The following is a 23,135-nucleotide window of genomic DNA, read 5'->3' as shown; positions in this document are numbered from 1 at the left end:
TGGTGGCAGCAGGTTAAGCAGCAGCCCTGGTGCAACACTGTTGGTGGTAGTGGTTTTCCACCCCCACATAAAGCCATCCCAGACCCGTTTGCCTCAACATCCAAGACAGATGCTGGCAGGACCTGGCGTTCCTGCTGGTTACAGGCAGCAATGAGCTGTTTCTGTGTCAGAAGATGGTTTTGAGAAGGCAACTGAAGAATTAGCAGCTGCAGTTCGCTGAGGTTTCACAGATGGCTCAAATAGAGCAAGGTGGCTGGGTCTGGAGCGAGGACCTGCACAGGGAAGAGAAAGCACAACCAGGGCACCAGCTGCCGTTCTAAGTGCTCTGTGAACATTGCACCTCCCAGGGAGCAGGATCCCAGCCGTGCGCTCACCCCAGGCAGGGCAGCCCATCCCGCTGAGGTTGGTAGGACAGACATGCTGAACACCTGGCAGCAGGTCCCAGCCCTGATCCCTCTGAAACCAGCAGCTAAAGCTCCCGTTTATCTTCAATGGGGCCAGGATTTAGCCTGGATCTCAACTAAACCCACGATCATCAATGGTTTTGCTCAGGATTTAATTCCTTGGATTAAAGGGAATTTGCCCCGCAGTGCCCTGGGGAGCCCCAGCTCCCTGGGCAGAGCTCAGTGCTCATGTCCCACCACTCTCCATCGCGGACCACGAGAGAAAACCAACCCGAGGTCCCTGGGTTTTAAACAAACAAACAGCAAAAAGAGAAAGAAAAAAGAAGAGCAGCATTTATTTTCCCCACAGCTGTGCTCTCCCGGACAGAGGATTTCTGTGGCAGGACAATAACGCTTTATACGGAGAGGTTAAGTTTCAGTTACTTGAAACTATCAGCTCTTGTGTTCGAATCATCTTATTACCTCCACAATCAAACAAGGCTTCCCCGTTGGCAAGTATTCGGTCATGCTGTTTGAATCAGACACAGAAGCCAAGCAAGGCTGGATTTAAAGTGATCTAATGGGAGCTGCCCAAGGCCGCTTTGGGGAGGGGGTATAGCCACTGTGTTATTCACCCTGTTGGGCTGCCCAGCCCCTTTCCTGTGGGGGAGAGGCAGGTCCCACATGCTGAACCCCATTCCTAAGAAATAGGAACCCAAAATCAAGCTCTAGAGTTGAGCTTTTGGTTCCCAGATATCCCCCCTGACAGTGATGGGCAACCATCTAGCATCAGTTTTGGTCCTCTCCAAAATACTTGTTATCTTCAGGCCAGTGAGACACATCCAGTAGACTTTCTTCAGACAAACCTTCAACCCAATTCTCTTCTGGCTTTTGCCTCTCCCACCAGCAGATTGGGGAGGGCAGCATCTCTTCTAATTATCTATCCAAATGCTCTCTGTGACCCAAGTGGAGAGAAACACTCCTAGATCCCATTGTTCCGAGATAGATCCAGCCAGGGAAGTTACTTAATATTTGGGCACATCCCGCAGTGAGCAGTGCTAAACATGTGATGAAGCCAACGTGCATTTCAGAGCTGTAAAGCTAAAGATAGTAGATGCTACAGCCCGAAAGGTGCTTCTGAGCTACGACTGCAAGGAGGCAGCAGGAGTGCAGGAAATCATGTGCTGAACATCACCTGGAGAGGCAGTGGGTGACCAAGTGCTTGCATTTGTCCCCATGCAGGGGACAGGGATTTACAGGCCAGCCCAGCACCATGCAGATGCACAGAAACAAGGGGAACATCCCAGCCTGACATCTCACAACACAGGCATGGAAGGCAACCAGCAGTGGAAAAGGAGGAAAACAAGCCACCTCCATCTTGTTTACTCGCACCGAAAACTGCTGCTCCTCCATCCAGCCTCATCCTGCTGGCTGCCCTTCCCTCTGCCACAGCCCAGCGAGTGCCTCAGAGCCGCAGTTAGAGCAAGGAGAAGCTGCTGGTAAAAATCAATGATGCTTCAGCAGTAAGAAGCAACCAATTACTGGCTGCTGCTGGTACCTTCTGCAGGCAGCGAAGCAGTCTGACTCCTGAACCAGGTGAGCGCCTCACGGCTTAGCAGACACCACATAATTGAGTTTGGGCTTCAGATGCAGCGTGACAGCCCTTCCGTGAGGCACCCTGGGTACCAGCCAAAGTCCAGCTGATGCCACGCCAGCATCTGCTTTGTCTGTCTCCTAGGTAGGATGCAGAGATTCATTAGCAACACGCTGCACGGAGGGAGCAGGCAGCGTAGAAGGAAAGAGCCTTATAGAAGACAGTCATGGGCTGGGGATACTTTACCCATCAAGGTACCATGCCTTGTCCTGCACAGCTACCCCAAACAGATGCTCCAAGCCAAAATCACTCCCAAAACATCCACTTTTGAACTCATTCTGCTCTGCCTCACCAGTATCTCTGGCCCTGCTCTGCACCAGAGCAGACGGCTCCTCCGAAAGAAGCAGCTGAGTTGGTCTTGCAGAAGGATCCTGCAGCCTTCACTGGCAGCCTGGCTGGCTGCTTCTGCCAGCCAAAACCTGGGCACTCCATCAGCCCCTGTACCAAAGCAGTCTGGTATGGAGCAGGCACCAAGCCTGGGAGCTGTGCTTGGAGTTGCCCCAGCTCTGCACAAAGTCTCCAAGGGAAAACTGTGGTTCTCATGATCGGATCCACCCCCTTGCCCAAGGTAAGATGTCATTCTCCATTGAGGAGCTGTAGGATGAACATGTGGCTTGAAATCTTCCCTGCAATTAGCTTGCTACCTGCAGTCCTGACTACCAAAGGAAAAGATGTTGCATTATGGGACCCCAGTGCACAGTCCGTCCCTTCTCACACCCTGGGAAGGGAAGGCAAGGGAGCAACACAGAAAACCCCAGGGATGCACACAGGCAGCAAGCTGCTCAGAGCAGCCTTCTGGGCTAAGTGCTAAGGAAGCTTCCAAATGCATGAGGCCGGGTCATGTGTCAACTCAACCTGTGGCTCCTTTTAAATTAAAAAGCTTTTTCTCCCACCCAATTTCCTTCCCAATTCCTTAGGATCTCAGTCCAAGGGAAGGAGGAGGTCAGGTGAAAGCACAGAGGAGTTAAGTAGAGCCTTCCTAAAAGCGGTGTAAATGTTTCCACAAAGCAAGACCAACTCTGCCTCAAGACCAGCACCCGGGGTCTGCGTCCCAGATTCACATGCCTCTTCCTAGACCTCCCTTAGGTCCTGTCCTAACAGGCACCACCAACCTGAGCTCACTGGCTGACTCCTCAATGTGAGGTGACATCCTGGCCTTTTCAGGCAAGCCCCAACTGCTCTGCAAAGACGGAGCGGAAGCTTAGCCGGGCTTTCTGCACGAGCAAGCTCTGCCTGTCCCTCCAGGGGCACAAGCCAAGAACCAGAGTTGCTTCAGACAGCAGCTCTGTTCGAGGCAGGCAGATGCTCAGGGGATCGTCTAGACACAATCACCATTTCATATGCCTGATTTCACATCTTCCATCTTCAAGTAGCTCTTAAGTAGCTTGATTTAATGATCCAACACATTTCCACCCAAGCCCCAGGCTACAGGGAAATTTGCACAGGTGTGGCAGTGTTTCATTACACAGCAAGATGCAACAGCTCCCAGCCACACACCGGAGCTTCCCAGGGCTCCCAGAGTGCTCCAGACGCTACCACTGCGTTATCTCCTTCTTGAGATGCTCAGCATGCGGCCGACTTAAGCCTCAACACCTCTGAGCTCATCATCGGCGGGTAGAGCAGCCGGCGCAGGTCCGAGGCACAGCTGTGTCACACAGCAGTGGTGGAGCTGGGCATGGAGTCCACCTCCCCACCTCCCCTAATTGCTTTGTCTTGTATTTGACATCACGTGGTCACCCAGGGCATGAAAAAGTGCAGGGTAAATGAGCTAAATCCCATAATTATTTAATATAATTAACCACAGGATTGAAATAGGTTCATTAGCTAGAAGATATGCTGCTAGAAATCTTCCTTGTTCTTCTTAGAGCACTAACCTGAACACTGGAAAGGCTTTGCCACATCTTCCCCATTGGGGAGCAGAGAGGAGGAGGTCCTGCTTTTTAATGATCCTGACTTCAAAGAGAAGCTGTCTCTCATCTCAGGCTCTGGAACCCAGGATGCCAGTGTGACCCCAGGTTTCCAGACAGCCAGCATGGGTGCTCACACTGGTTTGGATCAAAGCAAGGGAGGCAGCTGCCTTCCACAGCTGCATCAACTGCTTCCCAGGGCCATGGCCAGCACCCTTCCAATGGGGCTAGTGAAATTAATTAATTAATTGCCTCCATCCTTTGGTGTTTCATGTGAGACAGCTTACAAGAACCATCCATTCTGCACTTCTCCCCCTTCCCAATGCAAAACAGGTAATTTTAAAGCACTTCTGGCAGTCCAGTGGAGATGCCTTTGATGAACCTGCTTCTTGCTCTTGCAAAAGCAGCCCCATGTGGGAGATGGAATGGGATGGGGGTTCTCCCTGCACAGCACACAGCGATGGGCTGTGGCCACATGCAGCCCTTGCACCAGGACTGGGGTGTTTCTGCAACACTCTTCTGTTGCGATCGTGGGTTGCAGGGATATCTCACAGCGTGCTGAGGCCTGGGTTCATTTCACCAGCGATTGATTCAGCCCAAGGCAGCTGAGCTGCATTAGGAGATCCCCCCTTGTGCTTCAGGGCGAGAACATCACTACATCTGTGAATGCGGAAATCCTCATCTTGCAGGGCTGTGGGATCCAGAAACATCCATACTGGGTTCATCATTCAGGCAGAGCTCATTTACTTCAAGAAAGACAGCCAAATAGCCAGCTTTCTTCTTTCACTGCTTCCACTCCCATGGAGACATCCAAACCCACTGCTGTGACCCATGAGCCAAAACATACCATGGGGGTCTCGGGGCTTTAAGCAGAGCCACCAAGAGCTACGTTATCAGCCAAGCTGGCTGGCTTCTCACTGAACAGCATCGCCTCAGCGTTTGCAAACACTGCCTGTAACGGGGTACGAGAATGAAGACATCATTGGCAGTGCTTCGCCTGGGCTCCCTTCCAGCAGACCTCACTGCGAGGAGGGGGTGACCAATTCCCGGAGCAGCTCTGTGAAGTCATTCTCTCCCGACGTGCCTTCTCCTCCCTGACCTCATCAGCTGGGGAAAGCAGGCACAACAGCAGTCCCCTGCTGCAGGATTTTCTTCCAAAGGTGGCAGCAAATGATACCATGCTGCTCACAGAGAGTTGGCCAGCACCCTGGGGAGTGCAATTGGGTGCACCCAAGACCTTTGCTCCAAGTAAACTGCCGTGGAGAAGCAGCCTCAGAGGACTGATGTTTGGTGAGCTGCGTGACACTGGTGGGAAACAGCTCAGAAAAGACAGGAAAAAAACAACTCACCCAGCTCAGTCCCTCTCATTGAACCTGGCTTGGGGGCACCCTCATGCTGCAGACAACCAGGAATTCATGGGTTCAGCAAAGCCTCCATCTACCCTGAGGTCAAGGACCTGCAGTGCAAACCTGTGTAGTCCAGAGCAGGGATGCAGAAACCTTCATTTAAATGAGAGAAATGTGTCATTAGTGATGAACATCTTCCAGAGGGGCTCTGATGGGAAAGGAGGGCACAAACCCTTCATTGCAGCTGGGGTTTTTCCTCCCGGTCTCTTTGATGCCCAGCAAAACACCCAGGCAGAGAGGGCAAGGAGCTGTCCTGGAGGATGCTGGACACCCAAGCTGCCAACCCTGGGAGCGGGGCATACCCCAGACCCAGGAAGAGCAGCTGGAAGTTGCTCCCAAATTAACAGGAGTGGGGGCTGAGCTCCTATGTTGGAAGTATTTAAAGATTTTCTGGGCTGGCGTCTTCACCTCCTCGTCCACCCCAGCAGCACCCGCCGTGGTTTTACCCAAAGAGAGTCCCAGTATAGCTCATCCCGCAGTGCTGGGGCTGCATGCTACCCTTCCAAAAGCTTTTATCCACTCAGGATGCCCCTGCCAACACACCCACAAACACTCACCTTCTGCCCCAGTTTCCAAATCAAACGTTTTAATTTAAGACTGGATGAATTCTTTGAAGTGGGGGGGAAAAAAAATCACATGCAGAAAGTGGAATTTCTCTTCCTTTTTCCAGAAATTAGCATGAGCCACCTCTTTACTCTTTAAAGTTGTTAAAAGATTAACCAGCAAATGAAACATTTGGCCTTTTCATTACTTCTTCCCCTTTCTTCCTTTCACTTTTTTCTGTAACAAAATGAAAAGAAAAAAAGAAGAAAACATTGAAAATTTACTAAAGGGAAGAAACTTTTGTTTCTAAACTACAACATGAGGAAGATTTGGAGTCTTCTTTAGCATCTTCACTCTCTACCTTCTTACTCCTATAATTTAGCAGAAAGGGGAGACTACTTGAAAAGATTAGGGGGGAAAAAAAAAGCTGGATTCCAGACATCCTGGCTCCTTGTGCTCTAGAGAAGTTGCCAAAACTTACTGATACTTGAAGACTATATACTAGCACTGGAACCACATTGGTGGTGAAAAGCCAAGAACTGGTTTGAAATTAAGTGGGTTTGATGGTGTTTGTACCTTTTTGTGTTCATTTTCATCCTGTCAGAGTTCAATAACAGGCTGAAACATAACCCTTGGGCTTATAAATCTCTTAACGGAGGCAGCAATATTCCTCCAGGCTGGGGACCGCAGCAAAGCCATGTGATCGGCCACAGCAAAGCTGCATAACTGGGATTTGCTCATTTGACTTCCAACCAAAGATAAAGTGCAATTTGAGAATAAGCTTCCCCTGAGCAACTTCTGTGACGAAGTCTGAGATAATCGTGGATCTGTTTGCAGATGCTCTGCCAGCAAGGGAGGATGTGCTCATGAACGACAGTATCTGTTCCAACTGCTGCCTGTCGGCTGTCCGCAGTTTATTCAGATGGCCGGGGAATACCAGCTTGGGAATGAGGTCTCCTTGCACGCTCCAGACCTACAGAGAGAAAACACGTAACGTGAAGGCTGTGTGTAGCTCAACGTGCTTTAGAGGTGCTCTTTAAGAGGCCTCCAAGCTCTTGCAAATCAAATGCACCTAAATACCAAATGGATTTCAACCTAATTCCAGAGGTAACGCCACCTACTCACATGCCAAAGCAGGGAGCAGACGGCTTGCTAATTAACGTGTCTCCTTCATGAATATTACACTTCCCGAGGAGGAATTTGGTGCTTGAGTGAAAGACTGCTGAAAGCGAGCCAAGCTCAGTTGAGCAGAGAGGATGCTTTGAAACTGCTGAGATCCCTCCAGCAGGGCTGGTGCTAAAGCCAGCCCCTGGTTTTCACACCTACCAGGTGAGTCGGTGGGTGCTACCCAGGTGACACCTCCAAAACACACAGACAGCTCACAGCCACATCACGGGGGACACAGGAGAGGTGGTGGCAGGGACAGGGTGGGAAACGCAGTAAACCACAGAGCGTTTGTAGTCCCAAACCTCTGTGACATTTGATAGTACCTGGGGCATGACCTTTTTTAACCCACACCCAAATCCTTCTGTAAAACCTTCTGGGAGCTTCCTTGGGCTGTGATACCCCACTGGTGCTTGCCCTAATTTCTGCCATAAACAGCTGCCCCGGGCACCTGCCAACAGTCCCATCCACACACAGCAATTACACAGCCCAGGGAAGGGTTAGCACAGCCGCACACTTTGCGTTGGGAAGAGCCAGCTTTGCCAGCCCGATTGGAGCCAGGCAGGCGGGTTTCCCTTGGCCAGGGCTCCCAAGGCTCTCCCATGACGAGGTGTTACCTCGGTCTCTATTTGTTTCCACTGTCAGTCTCCTTTGATGTTACTCCACAAGACTGAGGGGGGAGAGACCAAAAAAACCTCACCAAGGTGCAGCTGGTGTTCTCAGAAAGCAGTTGTCCTTGGTGTCCTCCCCACTCCCCACTTCAGCACAGCTCAGATGCTCGGTCCTCCAAAACCCATGTAGCGCCTAAATCCCGTTGGTCTTGTGTATGGTTTAGATTTTAAAGTAGAAATTGTGCTCCTCAACCCCTGTCTCACTTTATTAGTTGTAATTGAACTGGACAAGCAAAGCCAGGTTTGACCACATTAAAAAGGTTCCTGCTTTTAACCAAAATGCTGGAACTGCCATGCTGGGGTCAAAAGACTCATCATTTTGGATGCCTGCAAACTCAGCTGCTGTGCTAGAGACCAACCAACAGTTCCATCTACCAGCACCACCAACAGCCCCATCATGGCTTCATTTGGAAGAGGCTCCCAGAGATACCAAACAGACACTCTTGGACTACAACACATGCTCCAGAGGAGGAGACAACGTCAGGATGTTGCAAAGGCATCATCTGCCAAGCTGTGTACCCCCCAGCATTGGCTGCCAGCCCTTGCCCTACCAGTATAACACGTGCCACGGGCTTTGCCGCTCACGCCTAACACCACAGGAGGTTACAGGTTGCAGAGGGAACAGGGACCATTCAAGTCCTTTAGCCCAAGGATCCTTAGGTCACCTACCTCATGGAGCACCCCTCATGGGGTGGCACCCCAATTACCCCAGCAGAGAGGTGGTAAAAGGATGATGGAAGGAGAGCAGGATGGACCAGAGTTTGAAGAACAAATGAACCTTTCTATTTTCCTCCCAGGTCAGCTTGAAGGATGCTGGTAACCCTGCTGAAAGCTAGCAGAGCAGCTCTGTCCTCCAGGCTGGCCATGCCAAGAGAGTGAGTATGGTCTCATCTTCATCACTGGCCATGCCAAAAAGCAGTCCTGCCCGGCTCTTGCTCTTCAGAGATCAAATTCAAGGGCTGTGTGAGAGCTCTCCCTGCAGCCTGGCTGTTGGCATTTGGCCCATGACAAACAGCCATCCCAGCAGCAGACTCCAAGCTGAGACTGGATCCCACAGCAACCTTTAAAGCCACTTCTAAGAAAATACACAGCCCGTGTTATTGCCCTGTGGGACAGGTAGAGACTTCAGAGACCTGCTCCATAGCCCTTTCTTGACAATTACCCTTTAAATTTAGCACCTACTACAAGTGTGCATGAAATCTACTTGGCAGAGCAAAAAAACATCCCAGAAAACTCACTCAATCTTCGTTAGCATTTCTAGCACTGTACAAACGGCCTCCCTAGCCACTGGAAAGTCTGCCTTTCCCCAGCCAAAATGTTCCTCTGCAAGTCATTTGAGCTCTTACCTCAGAAAACTCCTTTCCTGCCTGCACACACAGGGAAGCAGCTGTAATCTGACTTTATTACGGCCGCGCACGTGCTGTTGCCATGGAAATGGCCGTGATGCTACTGGGGCCGACTGTGGCACAGCCAGGCATAGGCAGAGACCGCAGCCAGGCTCCCTGAGGCAGCGCTGCTGGAGAACCCCCCTCGGCCAAGTCACTAAAAAAACCCAACCAACCAGCAACAGTAAAACCCTCCCAGGCCAGGGATGAGAGGGTTTGGTGGCTGCCTGAGCCCTCAGGGTAGCACCAACAGTACATACACTGGGAGACCATTGGAGACCACTTTGAAGTTTATCTTGGTAGCAATGCAGCTCTTGCCATGTCATTATCAATGTGCCTGCTTAATTGGCTCCACTGAAAAGTCATTAATAACCCTTAGGTAAGCTAAGGGACGAACATCCCCAGATGTTTCTTGTTCTTCAGATAACTATTCTCAAAGACTTGGTCTCTTCAGTGGTTTGGCCAGTCAGGCCAGGGCCATGAGGGTGTAACATAAGCCATCACAAGGAAATAGAGAAAAGTGAAGAGCAGGACATCTTGCAGCCCAACACATCCTCCTCCTCAGTCTTGAACCTGCAAGGTGAAAGAGCAGGAAGAAACGGAAAGGTCTCACTGCCCTCCTTGTCCTGGTGGAGCAGGCACTGCCTGGATCCTGATCCACAGGGTGTAGACCAACCCTTCAGGAAAGTTATAGCAGCCTTGGTGACAGGAGCATTTCCATAGAGCCTGGAGGACAAGCTTGAATTGTGATTAAAAAAAGAGGCTATAAATTCCTGAAGAAGCAGCCATCCTCTCTTAAGCATGATGGATTGGAAACCATCGACGCTGGGGAAGCAGAGCTTAAACCACAGCTTGCCAATGGCTGCCCGCTGGGAAAGCACGGGTCTACACATGCCCCATATTCATCTTTTAACCCCATGGCATTCCTTACAATTGCCGCTGGAAACAGAAGATGCTTCCAGTTGGACCCACGAAGGCTGTATTTATCTCCTGCTTCAGGCCTGTGCTCAAGCCCCGTGCTGGGCAGGGCTGGGGAGAAGCCCAAATCCAAGGCTTGGGCCGTGCCAAAAGGGACCACAAACAATCCTGCACCAACCTGCCCTGGGGGGCAGGATGGAGAATGGCTGCCCTGGAGCTGAACAGCAGCAAGGGCTTTGTAAGCACAGAGAGATTCAGAGGCAGACAAGTCCTGCGGGTTTAAGAGTTACCAGGGTGTCATGCAGAAGGGGCTGTATTGCATCTGAAGCAGATTGTGAAGAAAAGCAGAATAAAAACTTGATTCACTGAAAACAGAGAGAGGATGAAGCTTCAACTGTCATGTGCGGGACTCGAGGAAGCAAAAACGCTCCTCTAAGGCACAAGGAAGGAAGGAAAGGCATCACAGCACCAACCTGCCCACTGATGTTCAACTGCTCCGTCACCGCGGGGTGCACGGGGAGTGTCAGTGCTCCAAACCCCTCGCCCTTGAGCAGAGATGCAAACGCCCCGAGGTGCACCCGGCGCCACGTCACCGAGGTTCATCTCTTCATCTGGGCAGGAACGCTTTTAGCATCCTCCCATCCTGGAGCCAGTGCGAGTTATCTTCCAGGCTGGTGTTTGGCAGGTAGAAACCATGGCGAAGGGAGATCCCACATCAAGCGCATGTCTCCCTGCTGCACCTCAGCACTCGGGCTCCCAGACCGCATGGCTGAGCGCCCCACTCGCAATTACAGATCTTCCAGTTTCTTTGGCCCTTTCATCATCCCAGACACGCAATACCAAGCAAACCTGGCAACTGCTTCTCATTTACCTTCAGAAGAGTTGAAAGAACCTGGCCAATATTTATAGCAGCAAATCAAGCTAACAGTGCACCAGCTGCCTTGAGAAAAATAGCTGAAGCTTTTCTGAGATTATTATTCATCAAATTGGATTCCACCTTCCTCCTTTAATTTTATGGGTTTTTTTCCTAAAATATGGATTTTTCTTTATGTTGAGGTTTTACTTGAGGATTAAAAAGGAGGACACAGAAAACAGGAAAAAGGGGAAAGAAGGATAACAAACTCTGTTTCGTAAAACCAACAAAATTTTCAGCTAACAAAATTTACTGTCACAGAAGCCTACAAAGGAGATGGCATTGACAAAAGGCACGATGCACATTGTTATGAACTACTTCTTAAGAACTACTCAACGGATTGAGAACCCAGTTTACACCAACACCTCCACCAGAACCGAACCAATACGGCTGATAGAAAACCATGTCCCGAATTGGCTGTGGGAACAAGTGCCCCCGCAATCCAGGATAATCCCTCTGGGAGGGCTGGAGTGGGGCAGGAGGTGCAGGAGCAGGCGCTCGGCTGATGCAAGTCTGCTGCTTGGAGGACCTTGTTCCTCCGTCAGCTACCCAGAGCACATCTGACAAAGCCAGTTGACCACAGGGCCGTGAGAAAAGGACAGGATCTGCAACTGAATTACCACATCTATTTTCTCCAGGGCTTGCCCAGGAGTGAGTCACGTCAAGAGGAGGCTTTGAGCACGGTCTGGACCTGGGCAGATAAAAGCAGCATTATTTGTGTGCGTTTGCTTGAATTAGCCAGAGAGGAAAGTGCACAACACATCAAACCTACAAAATAAATACTGCACCGTAGAGGCTCACCCAGAAGAGATTTCCTGGGAAATGCTTTCATTTTATCATCTGCCCAGGGAGAAGAAATCACAAAGCAAGAACCAGCCATGGCCAGAGGAGAGGTGCCAAGGCATGGGACACCCTGTGCCCACCCAAACCCTGCAGTGGTGGCTGGGGCTGTCCCTGTGGAGGTAGACAGAGCCCAACACCAAGCAGGGCTGGGAGTAGAACAACAGGATCAGCTCTTGCTGGAATTGCTCCTCCTGAGTCTTCACCCTTTCCCTCAGAGAAAGACAGCCCCAAAACAGAATACAACATCTGTCTCAGAGGTGGGAGACCAACAGGTGACCCCCCTCCAGCTCCAAAAGCAAGGCAAAACTGACTATAATTACTTCCCACTAGACATCTCCCCACGCCACATGCTGGGCTGCCCCTTCCTGTCTGTATGAGGCCATGATGGGCACGTGGTCCCTTCTTCCTTCACCAGGGACCTGATGCTATGGGCTCAGGGTAAGAATTACCCACAGATGCACACGGGCACCCTCCTACAGCACTTCCCAGCCTTGCATAGGCAGGGAAAAAAGACCAGGGGAGTTTCTTCCCTGAGCAGAGTCCTTTGGGAGAGCCACCATAAGGGCTCGAATACAGGCAGGCAGGCATTTTCCATTTCCCTGGTTACTTTGGCAATGAATGCTTTCATCCCTGTTTAGGGGTATTCTCCATGTGTTACAGGATCACGTCAGGACAAGCTCTCCAGTTGCCGGGGCTTGAGCAAGTGGAAGTCAGAGGCATAGCCTGAGTGTCTCTCTTCCATGCAAAGGGGAGGGAGAGACAGCAAGAACCACCTGAATGAGGAAAAAAGAGTTCACAAGCATGCTTCAGTATCCACCATGAAAAATCAAACTGAAACCCAAGATACTGGTATGTTGGTAGGAAGAAGGCTACAGAACAGGCTCAGGATGGAAAAGTAGGGAGAGGGAGAGAGCAGCACCTACAGCAGGGACCACAAGTGGAAAGAGTAGAAACAGGCTGAGGAAGACACCAGGAAAGGCAAGAGACACTTCCACAGCAAGAAACAGATGGTCCAAAATGACAGGCAGGTTCTTGCATGTCATGTCAGGCACCATCAGTAAACATCCACTGCTGACATTTCAAACCTACACAAGGGAGCACTGTCACACCTCATCACCCAGAAGATGAGACAACATCCTCGCTGCACTTGTCCCCAGTGCCAGGTCCTCCAGCTCAGATCTCCAGAATTGGACTCCAGGTCTATTCCCTGGAGAGTCTAAACAGAAGGTCTGTGTGTGATGGGAAGAGAGTCTAGTTCAAGCAGTCCGTTGTTCTGAACAGCTGCTGTGCCTGAGACATCTCTGCTCTGGAGGTCTCTAATTTATACGGTCACTTTTCCCTTGCTCTTCAGTCCAGGGCAAGAATTTGCAAGAATTTTCCAGGGACAGGAGAGCCCCTGTCTGAATTCCCTTTGATTTCCTCATCAACACGAGGGTCACAGCAGCCTTCCAACGCTTGAGGTGAAGGTCCACATCACACGGAAGGGGACACCACCACCATCAACAAGTTGTTCGTCATCCAAGCCCAGAGAGGAAGCGCGTACATGTCGTTACCCAAGCAGGTAACGTCACAGCGACGGCTTTGCCGAGCCAGGGTGCGTGGTTTAGAGATCCTTTTCCTTCCTGACATTTTAGAAATTAGCTCTGATGTCTAACACCTTGATCATTCAGGAGTTTAGCTTCCCCCATCACCATGAGCTTCAACACAGTACAAACTGAGCAGCTTCCCACCTGACTGAAAAAATGCTGAAAAAAACCCCCAGATGAGTAGGATTTAGGAACTGGGCAAAATGGATTCAGGTCTTGGCAGAAACAAGAGACAGTTGCACTTGGATGCGATGCCAAGTGAGTGCTCTGGGCACAGGGGGAGCAGCAATGACCCCTGCACTGCCCTTACCAGAGTCAGGCTGAATCTGTAATGACTTCAGGATAAAGGAAATGACATTTTTCTGCAAATTTGCCGTTCACCAGAGTCTTTCACGCAATTTCACTCTACTCAGAGTAAGTCAGTAGATGCTGGCTAGCAGCAGATGCCACCTTGATAATGTTGAAGAATGACTCCCACCAAAGCACTTAACAGACTCCCAAAATTTCCACCTTTGGAAAAGAAAATTTTCATCAATGTTATCCAGTGGGAAGTCTTCTATTAGGTTTCAACAACAACAAAGTATTTTGGAAGGCTAAGAACAACTTACCAGTAAGAAAGCAAGCAATTTCAAAAAAGACAATAAATTTTCTCTCTGTCATAGAAAAATATTCATTGTTTTTTCTCCCAAAGACCCCTAGAGGTCTCTAAACAGTGAATGAAGAACAGAAAATTGCTGCTTGGTGCATCCTCCACAACACAACTCCGAGTATATGAAAACATATAACATCTATGTAACATAAAGAAAGGAAATCAGAATTACCTCTAAAAGAGCAATAAGACTCAAAGTTTCTGACATCCGATTGTGCATATTATACCTTATACTTGCATTTCAAAATTAGTTTATGCTCAGGGTGACTGATTACCCCTTGCCCCAAAACATTTCAATCAGATCTAGTCAGCTGGAAAATGAAGACATTTTTCATGGTAAAAGTTTCACAGTGCTCTTCTGTCCACACATGTCAAAATTTGGGGGAAATTAGGAAAGACAACTAATCAGGCAATGCAACAGCATAAGTATTTCCACTAAGGTACTTGCTCATCCTTGCCCAGCAGGCTGTGTGCCCTGGCACTGCTCACAACCCGGCTGGGTCCAGGGCAAAGGGAAAGTTTTGTGTGTAACCTGAACTCTGAACACTTCCTTAACACCTGCAACAGGTATGACACATTTCCAAGAGCTGTCAGCTCTACCTGTTTCTCAAGCACCTATCAGTCAGCATTTCTTTTTGACCCACCTCAGTTCCTGATGGAGCGTACGTGACCATGGCACACTCAGCACTGCTTCCAGAGACACCAGCTCCTTCAGCTTGAGAGCTGAGAAAGAGTTTTATTGATCTGGGTCATAATATTCAATAACAGAACCTGTTAGAGCTCTGAAACATCCTACCCAAAATAAGTTATATAGAAACGTTGGATGGGCTTTGAGCAAAGCAGACATCTGCCCCAGACCAAGGCAGCTGGCGAGGACGTGCTTGCTGCAGTGAAACCAGGCTCCTTCACCAGGAGCTTAGACCAGTTGAGTGTGTTTCCTAATGCTGCCGAGAATCTCCTCCAGAAAACCAGGGTGAAGCTGGAGGGCCACGCTCCTTTCTCTTTGTTCACCGTATTCTCACTGCCATTTTCTGCTCCCTGGTGTGAAACTGCATGCTCCAGGGCAATGCAGAGACCCAAAGTGTGGAGTCCAGGGGAAACAAATGGTTGAAATCAGCTGGCCCAGAGGTTTTCCACAAGCATCATGCACCAAAGACAAGTTATTGCAAGCTTCTCTTCACAGCCAGGCATCTGCTGCTCACCCAACCACACCATGGCAGCCACCTGGTAAACTCATTTCTACTCAGATCTGAAGGCTTTTGTTGCAGAAGACACAATTAAGAGCATTTAGATAAGAGGGATAAGAGGCAGCATTTAAGATAAGAAAAGGTATGATCATCTCCCAATTACGTGCCCCATCCAGCCCAATCTGTGCCCACAATCCACACACTAGGCTGACCACAGAGACCACCAAAGCACCATTCCCACTCTGCACTGGGTGCCCCATGGACCCCCAGGCGCCGTGCTCAAGGCAGGAACCAAAGGAGCGCTGCATGGGGCTTGACTGACATCATCTGCCTTTGATTTGCAGCTTATTGTCTTGGGGATGGTTTAACAAGCTAATTTTTCCCTGTGGCTAGGTAATGGACACACCAAACTCCAAGGCTTCCCTCCAGCTGCGCAGCCCCACGCAGTGATAGGGCTCGGGAGGAACTGAGCTGCTGGTTTGCCTGTTGGCAGATCAAGCTCACAAGCTCAGGGAAAGCATTGAGCATGTCTAATTTTTGTGGACTCTCCATTAAAAGCACCTCTGAAATCCTTCTGCTCCACAGCAGCCAGCCTAAGCAGTGGTAGCCTCGCCTCCTGGCTCCTTCTCCTGCCTATTGCACCAGCCTCTCCTTGTGCCCTGAGCCACCCCGAGAAATGGTGAAAGTGCGGGTGTCACCCCAAACGTGTTAGAGGAGGAAGTAACACCACTGTCTGAGCAATCCACTTTGTGCAATGTGGGCGTAACACGACCGACCAGGGCAGAGCCCATCCAGCACATGCTTGTCTCATCAGCACGAGCTCCGTGGGCCAGGTTTGAGAGGTGATTTCCCACTGCACAATATCAGAAACATATCATGCGGCAGCTCTTGTTGGGCAATGGGAGATGCTGTTTCTCTTCCACCAGACAAGCCGGGTCACTGAGCCACGTGGCACTGGCTGCAGAGGAGTGTGCTGCCTGCCCTGCTCCCAGCGTCCTGCTGAACACAGTGATGGGGGAGTGGTAAGAGGCTGGGAAGGGAAATTCAAGGTTGGGATTTGTGCCTGAAGCCTGCCACTGAGGAAACGTGTCTCAAAGTGGTAGCAGCAGCCCATTCCACACCTGATGCTCAAGGAAAGGGGTGGTTGTCAGGAACAACAAACCCTATTAGCAAATTCTGAGCATCTTCAGGGTGAGCCAAGAAAACGGACTTGAATAGGAACACTCTCCTGATCACTCAGCACAACACAATGGGGAAAAAGTCCTTGGATCAAGGGAAGCAGTCTGCAGGGAAGAAAAAGGAGAGATGGACCCCTCCCTTCTCAGAGGTCTCCAGTGAACCCTCCAGGCAGCATCAAACCCTTAGGAGACAAAGAGGAAGGGAGTAAGTCACAAAATCTGAGTGTAGAAACCAGCTTGTGGAGAGTCAGAAAGGGAGGAAGGTTGGTTTGGGAGACGAGATAAGCCATAAGATGCACAGGAAATCAAACAGCACCTGCAGCTTCACACCTGGGCTGTGACCCAATCAAATGCATTTCAACACAACCAGGAGCTATTTCCTCAGCCAAGCACAGACGCTGGTGAGGGATGCAGGCAATTGTGAGGACCTGTCTTTAGGATGCTATTCTGCAGTCTCCAATGAGACTGTCTCACCCTCAGCAACCCCCGTTTTAATCGACATTTCTGCTTCCTGAACTATATTAGCAGAGAGGGGAACACGACCACAGCTTGGAATTCTTGTAGCTTTCCAACACCTGCAGGTCTTTCAGCAGTACCTCTGTTCACTTGGCTTTGACTTTCACACCACCCCATTAATAGAAAAATTATCCCTATCTATGGGAGGAAAAGGCCTAGGTCCTCAGGACTCAGCTTGCCAGCTCCAGCTCAGGACAGGGAGTCCAGAGCCAAACCAAACTCTCCCTGCAGTGCCACACCTCCATCCAGCACCCAAACACTGGGGCACCTTCCAGTAGGCAAAGTCACAAATGTCCTATGGGATGGCCCTGCCAGAAGAAACAAGAACACAGGTGCTGATCTTGGCTCAGCCTCTCACCAGCTCTCATACTGCAGCTGCAGAAGCTGAGCACCACTCAGGCTGCAAAAGTCAGCTGAGAGTGGTAAAACAGCCGGACAGTCCAGCTGTGCTGTACTTCCACTGCCAGCAGCACCCTAGCCAGCCAGCTTAAACTAAACCTGCGTCTCCATGTCCAAACTGAAGATCGCAGCGAGACCGCATGCAGACAAGTTACACAGTCTTAAACAAGTCATTACACCTGCCAGTGAGTCAGGATCTCTGACCACAAGAGGTGGCTTGAGTATGACCTCTCGTATCTCACAGGACTCCAGCAAGATCTCCAGGATGCTTGCACAACACGGCGATTACGTGACATGCCATCTATGTGATGGTTTTTGTCAGACAGGAGCGCTGAGAAACCTACCAGCAGGGATGTGGTGGGGCTCTGTGAAGGATTCCCTGCTGGAGAAAAGGACCTTTCCCAGCACTATCCAAGACTTTTGGGTGTAGGTTGACTCACTGGTGAGACCCACATACTATCACTCAACAGTGGTGCATGGTTTTCCCTCCAGCCCTGCTTTGTCAGGTCCAGCTCACAGGACTAGCCCTGAAAGAAAGGGCTTTGCAAAAGCTCTCCATTCCCAGGCCATGAACAGCCCCTTCCTCCATGGGGGAACTCTAGCAGACAAAGCCCATCTACAAAGGGTAAGAAGTCCTGATAAATTAGCACAGGAAATAAAGGAAGAGAGATTTACTCTTCATGTCTGCAGATGAGACAAGAATGGGCCTGATGCTAGTGACAGGATCTGGAAAGACAGAGTTCCCATGTGTCTTTGGAACGGGTGTCCCTGTTCTACACAATGACCACCCTGAACTCATCAACCAGGCTTCAGCCTCCAGGCAAGAACCTCAGCCGTGGGGCCTGCGGAAGCCCGCAACTGCCAGGGTGTGATGAGAAACACAGCACGCATGGTCCTGGTAACGCTGTTCATCCAGGCCAGCTTCTTAACAGAGGCCACAGGTAAGTAGGAGCAAACAAAAGCCAGAGTTAGCCCATCAGACGCTGCCAAGCTGCCAGCTGTTCGGTGGGCTATGACCATGTTTCTTCTCCTAAGGTTTCACAGCTTTTGCTTTCCTTAGCATTCCTGACATCACTTCTGGATTTACCTGGCTGTCGCACTAGAGGATGATGAGAGGTGTCCAAGCACATGCCATCACTCTGGGACACAGTGGCCCGTCGATGGGCTATACCAGCTGATGGACTTCATCCCTTCATACCTGCACAGCATAGAACAAAGACCACAAAATTAAACATGATCCCACACAGTCTCATGGAAACACCATCTCCCACACTTTGCACAGGTCCACCACCAGCCCATCTGTTGCTTAGATGCAACAGGACCCATTTGAATACCGCCAGCTGCAGGGACACGTAACTTATCCTGCAAGGCCACAGAGCAGCTTTATGTTTAGCCAGGATGCAAACTCAAGGAAAGAAAAGGCTCAGAAAAAAGGAAAATCAGTGTCGTGGCTCAGAGGAAAGGAGGCATTAATGTCTCTCCAGCACAACAGTCCTGTAAACGGTTGCAAAGATGCTGTGTTGAGTCAAAAGCGATTTCACTGTCACCTTTCTGCATACATGTGTTTTGGATTTGGACACCTCAGAGTTGGTGACCTTGGAAGGGGCCTCCCAAGCCATGTGGCCCCAACCCCAGTTCTGCATAATCTCCTTACAGGTATCTGACCTCCTCTCTGGTGAGGAAAAGCTCCCGGGTGGCCAGCTGGGACTTCACTACTCGCTCTGTGCAACTGGGAAGGCAAAGGGTTAAATCCATGGCAAAACCCCTTTCTTTTAGACATAGGGGCTGGTTTTAACTAACCTCAGGAATTTCAGTGGAGTTACTAGTTAAACTGGTGCACATAGATGTGGATGGATTATAGCAGTCTTGCTTAGATTGCCAAGGAATCAACTTCAGATGAATTGATGTAAACGTTTTTAAGAACAATTTCTATGGAGCCTGAAAGTGAACAAGAGCAAGAAGAGGGAGAAAACCTTCATTGAATAGTTACATCACAAAAAAATTCTCACTGGATGAAAACAAGGATTGTTTAGTGGGAAAAGCTAGGAAAAAGGCAGAGGGATCCTAAGAAGAGGTGTGGTCAACACAGGCTACAGCTCTCCACCATCCAAAAGCCACAGTTCACCAAAAGCCCTGGGGTGATTCATGTCTTGAGGAAAGCAGAGTTACCTGGGGAGGAAGTGGAGCCCGGATCCAACATCTATCCATCTGTCCAGTAGGAAAGGAAAATCTTGCACTGGCGTGTGCAGCCAGGAAGATTTCAGGAGGATGGAGGCAGGTTATGGGTTGCTACAGCAGAGAGGTAAATACGCCACACACCAGGAATAAAGCTGGTTCACTGCCAGATCCTGCACTCTGGCTGCAGAAGCTGGAGGAAGCTGCTTGCAGCGAGCAGCGTTTGGCCCAGGGCAGTGGAAAGTTTGATGAAGCCTCCAGCATACCATAACCAAGCCACCACTTCATCCTGGGGACAATGAACCTGCTGCTCCCCAAGGGCCAGCCCCTGTGACAGGGTCACCCACCACCAACGTCCCTACCTTGCTGGGAAAATCTATTAGTCTCCTGCCTCAAGGCAGATAGTGACCTCTCTGGGGTACCTGTCAAATTCCATTTCAGATTAGTACAACCCCTAGCACAAAGATGATGATGAGCTTCATCACAAGTATATCCCGGTACTGCAGCTGGCTCACAGCAGGGACAAACAGGCTCTCCTACCCATGCCCTGGTTTCTTGTCTCCTTCCACCTCATCACAGACTGCCCAGAGAACGTGACACACTTCTGTGCTGCCCTACGCATGCCCAGGGAAGGAAAAGCCTCCCATCTCTCTGGCCTGAAGCTTTCTGTTAGCAGCCACCTAGGAAACCTTGATGATGGGAGTCTGCTGATGGACAAGCCCCTTGCCATGGGCTGTCTCACTCTTTCCTGCCTGTTCAGGGATCCTTCAGCAGCGATGAGGCTCTCAGCTCACACTTAAGCTCCGTCCCCTCCTTACTGGCAGAGGCACCGGCCTGGCAAGAGGAAAAGGAGGCCAACAATGTCCTTGGATGAAGGAAAAGGAGGGGACTGAGTCTAACAGTTGTCCCCATAGGTAAATCTCGGCTTAGCTTGAGAAGAGGACATTAAATAAAAAGTGGGCTAAGAACCACATTCATGCTTTCAAAGAGGTTCCTGCCAAGGCCACAGCATGCACTTATCCCTGGGCTTTGCGGTCGTACTGCACCAGTGGCCTTGCTGCCCACTCCACTGAAAACAGACACACTGGCTTTGCCGGTGGTACCACAGTCACGGTCCCTTTGTCACTCAGCTCAGCCATCGAGCTCTCCAAACACCTTCTGTGACACAGGGTCCATTTCACGTCAGTCTTTGTGACAGGGAGAAGCTTTTGCAGTGTCTGCAAGGATCTATTGATTGGCATTTCGGTACCTCTCCACCTCCAGCAACCTTCTCCCAGTGTAACCTCAGCAGCAGCAATATTGGGGTGCAACGCCTCTCCCAAAGCCTGGGGCCCCCAAGACAGGGCCAGAGCAGTTTGTTGCAGGACATGGGGCAGCTGACCCCGCAGCTCTCCAAGCAAGCCTGTGAAATGCTGGGGTGGATTAAGGAAAGATGGCTTTAGCTGACCTTCATTTAGCTTTCTGCAGCTCCTTTCCCATCCTTGTACATTAGCAAGATATTTGCATCTAAAAGGCACGCAAGCCAATCCACTTGGGACCAGGGCAGCATGCAGAAGTGGGAAAAGGGGCTTTTCATTTCAAAGAGGGGGGAAAAAAGCTACTTTCCTGACTAGCGAGGCCAGGCTGGAAACCCCAGATAACACAGATGCACATAAAGCATACTGCTGGCTTTCCCCTCCCCTCCGGTGCGGTCCTGGTGAGATGACCACATGTGGTTTCAGAGATGCCTCCCAACTTCAATAGGTGGGAGAGAGGGAAGGAAAATGGCCCCCAATCACCACACCAATTTTCATTGCTATTAAATATAATCATCTCTGCTCTCTTTCATCTTTGCTTCTCCTCCGAGAGCTGGCAACAAAGGCAGCTCGCAGTAAGGAGAGGCAGGAGAGCGGGGTAATTGCAGCAAAGAATGTAACCTCCAAAACACGCCGCCGAGCCGCAGGGCAGGGAGCGCAGGGAAACCTGCCAGCTGCAGGGAAACCAACCGGCCCGTCGCTATCGGAGGGGTGGGAAAAGGGAAAGGGAGCAGAGACAGAGACTTGTTCAACTTTGTTTTTTGAAGCAAAGCAAATGACTGATTTCTGGTGCAGGGAACCACTTGGTACCAATCCCAAGCTCTAGATCTCATTCAAGCAAGTGTTAAAATGTCACTTTGTAAGCAGGCAGCAAGGTTGGCTCCAGGCGCAGGCAAAGCAGGCAGTGCTTGAGGCAGCAAATTGCCAGAGGTGGCAAAATTACCCCAGGCGTGCTGGAAGCTGGGGCCACACCAGAGCCGGTGGCTGTGGCCATGCCCTCACTCACCGCCTGGGAACAGCAAACCCATCGAGGAGTTAGACGACATCGAGTTTCCCTGCCAGCTGCTGCCTTCTGCAGCACGGAGAGGTGATGGAGGTAACGCCAAGCAGGAATCGCTGCCGGGCAGAGTGGATACCGGGGGGAAGGGCCGTTAGCACAGACCCTGCGCTCGGTCTGGAGAGGCTGTCACAGAGAAATCCCACAATGGGGAGCAGCGAGGGCCCAGGGCTTCATCCGGGAGCTTGTTCCTGACCCCACAGGTGGGAATGGCAGCACAGGAGAGCTCCCCGTCCTGCAGGAGCTGGACCTACGTGTGCAGAGCAGCCCCTGAGCCCTGCCCTGCAGAGCTGTGCTCCCCGTCCCACCCTTATTCCCTCCCTGCACATGAAGATCGAGTGTTTTATTGCCTGGTGCTCAGATTACCTAATTTATTACCTGGCAGCAGCAAGGGGCAGTTTATCCCCAAGCTCCCCCCGGTCCTGCTGCCTGTTTTTTCCACAACTCTTCTCCCCTCCCAAGGCCACCCCTGCAGCCCCCCAGTCCTCACTTCAGCTCTGGGGCGTCCTCCAAGGACTTATTCTGCAGGCATCCGCCAGACCCAGACTAGCAGCTGCCCTTTGACTGGAAGGGAGCAGACACTCACCTGCAACAGGAAAAACATAGAAGCAGGGAGGGGGGAATAACCACTTTTTGTTACTCAGCTCCACTGTTTGCAGAAGATGCCTCTGCCCAGCTGGTATCAAAGGCAGGCGCTACATCAGCTGGCTCAGAAGCTGGTTCTTCTGGTGGCTTTGGTTCCTCTAAAAAAGCCATGTCAGTGTTGGGGTACTAATGTCTGGAGCCAGCAGAGCATGGGTAACAGTTGGCTCTTTGTGCACACCAGCTCGTGACCACACCTGAGCCAAGCTGAAGGTTGAGGTCCCTTCTCCAGCTCGTATGGGTGCAGAGAGAGAGGGCAAAGCCAGGATGCTGCTGGGCCACACTGAAGACATCTCTGGCATTTCTTGCAAAACGTGGCTACCAGGTATATCCCTGCTGGCTGGGTCAGCTGAGACTGCTCACTGCTGCCTCCTTATGCACAGAATTTGATTTTTCCTGTCTGCAAGGGGAGGCTGGCAAGGCCACAGCTCAGAAAGCAGCAGGCCACTTTGGGGTGTGGCAAAACCATGGGCTGTTGCAGCTGTATTAGTAAACGACAATCTGGACAGTCTTGGTATAGACAAGGGATAACTTTGTACCATCATGCGCAGGGTGCTGCACAGGAGCAACAGATCTGCCCTCTAAAATTGAGACGAAGCAGCCCCATGGACTGCTGCAGAGTCTCCAGAACAAACTGAGTCTGCTCAATGCCACCAACACAGCC

At 50.7% G+C, this 23,135-nt stretch overlaps 1 long non-coding RNA gene across 1 annotated transcript; it reads right to left on the bottom strand.

Moving 5' to 3' along the window:
* Positions 1 to 658: 658 nt before the first annotated feature.
* On the bottom strand, positions 659 to 19,560 carry LOC141928335 (uncharacterized). Its single transcript, XR_012624727.1, has 5 exons — positions 19,103 to 19,560; positions 18,390 to 18,500; positions 6,470 to 6,866; positions 5,908 to 6,130; positions 659 to 5,443 (listed from the first exon to the last, which is right to left on the bottom strand). It is a non-coding gene; the product is annotated as an uncharacterized LOC141928335 (long non-coding RNA).
* Between the last annotated feature and the right edge of the window lie 3,575 nt (positions 19,561 to 23,135).

Source organism: Strix aluco, chromosome 11, assembly GCF_031877795.1.
Source record: "Strix aluco isolate bStrAlu1 chromosome 11, bStrAlu1.hap1, whole genome shotgun sequence".
NCBI classification, from domain to species: domain Eukaryota; kingdom Metazoa; phylum Chordata; class Aves; order Strigiformes; family Strigidae; genus Strix; species Strix aluco.
The sequence above is the reverse complement of the archived record's forward strand: the minus strand, read 5'-3'. Positions and strand labels throughout refer to the sequence as shown.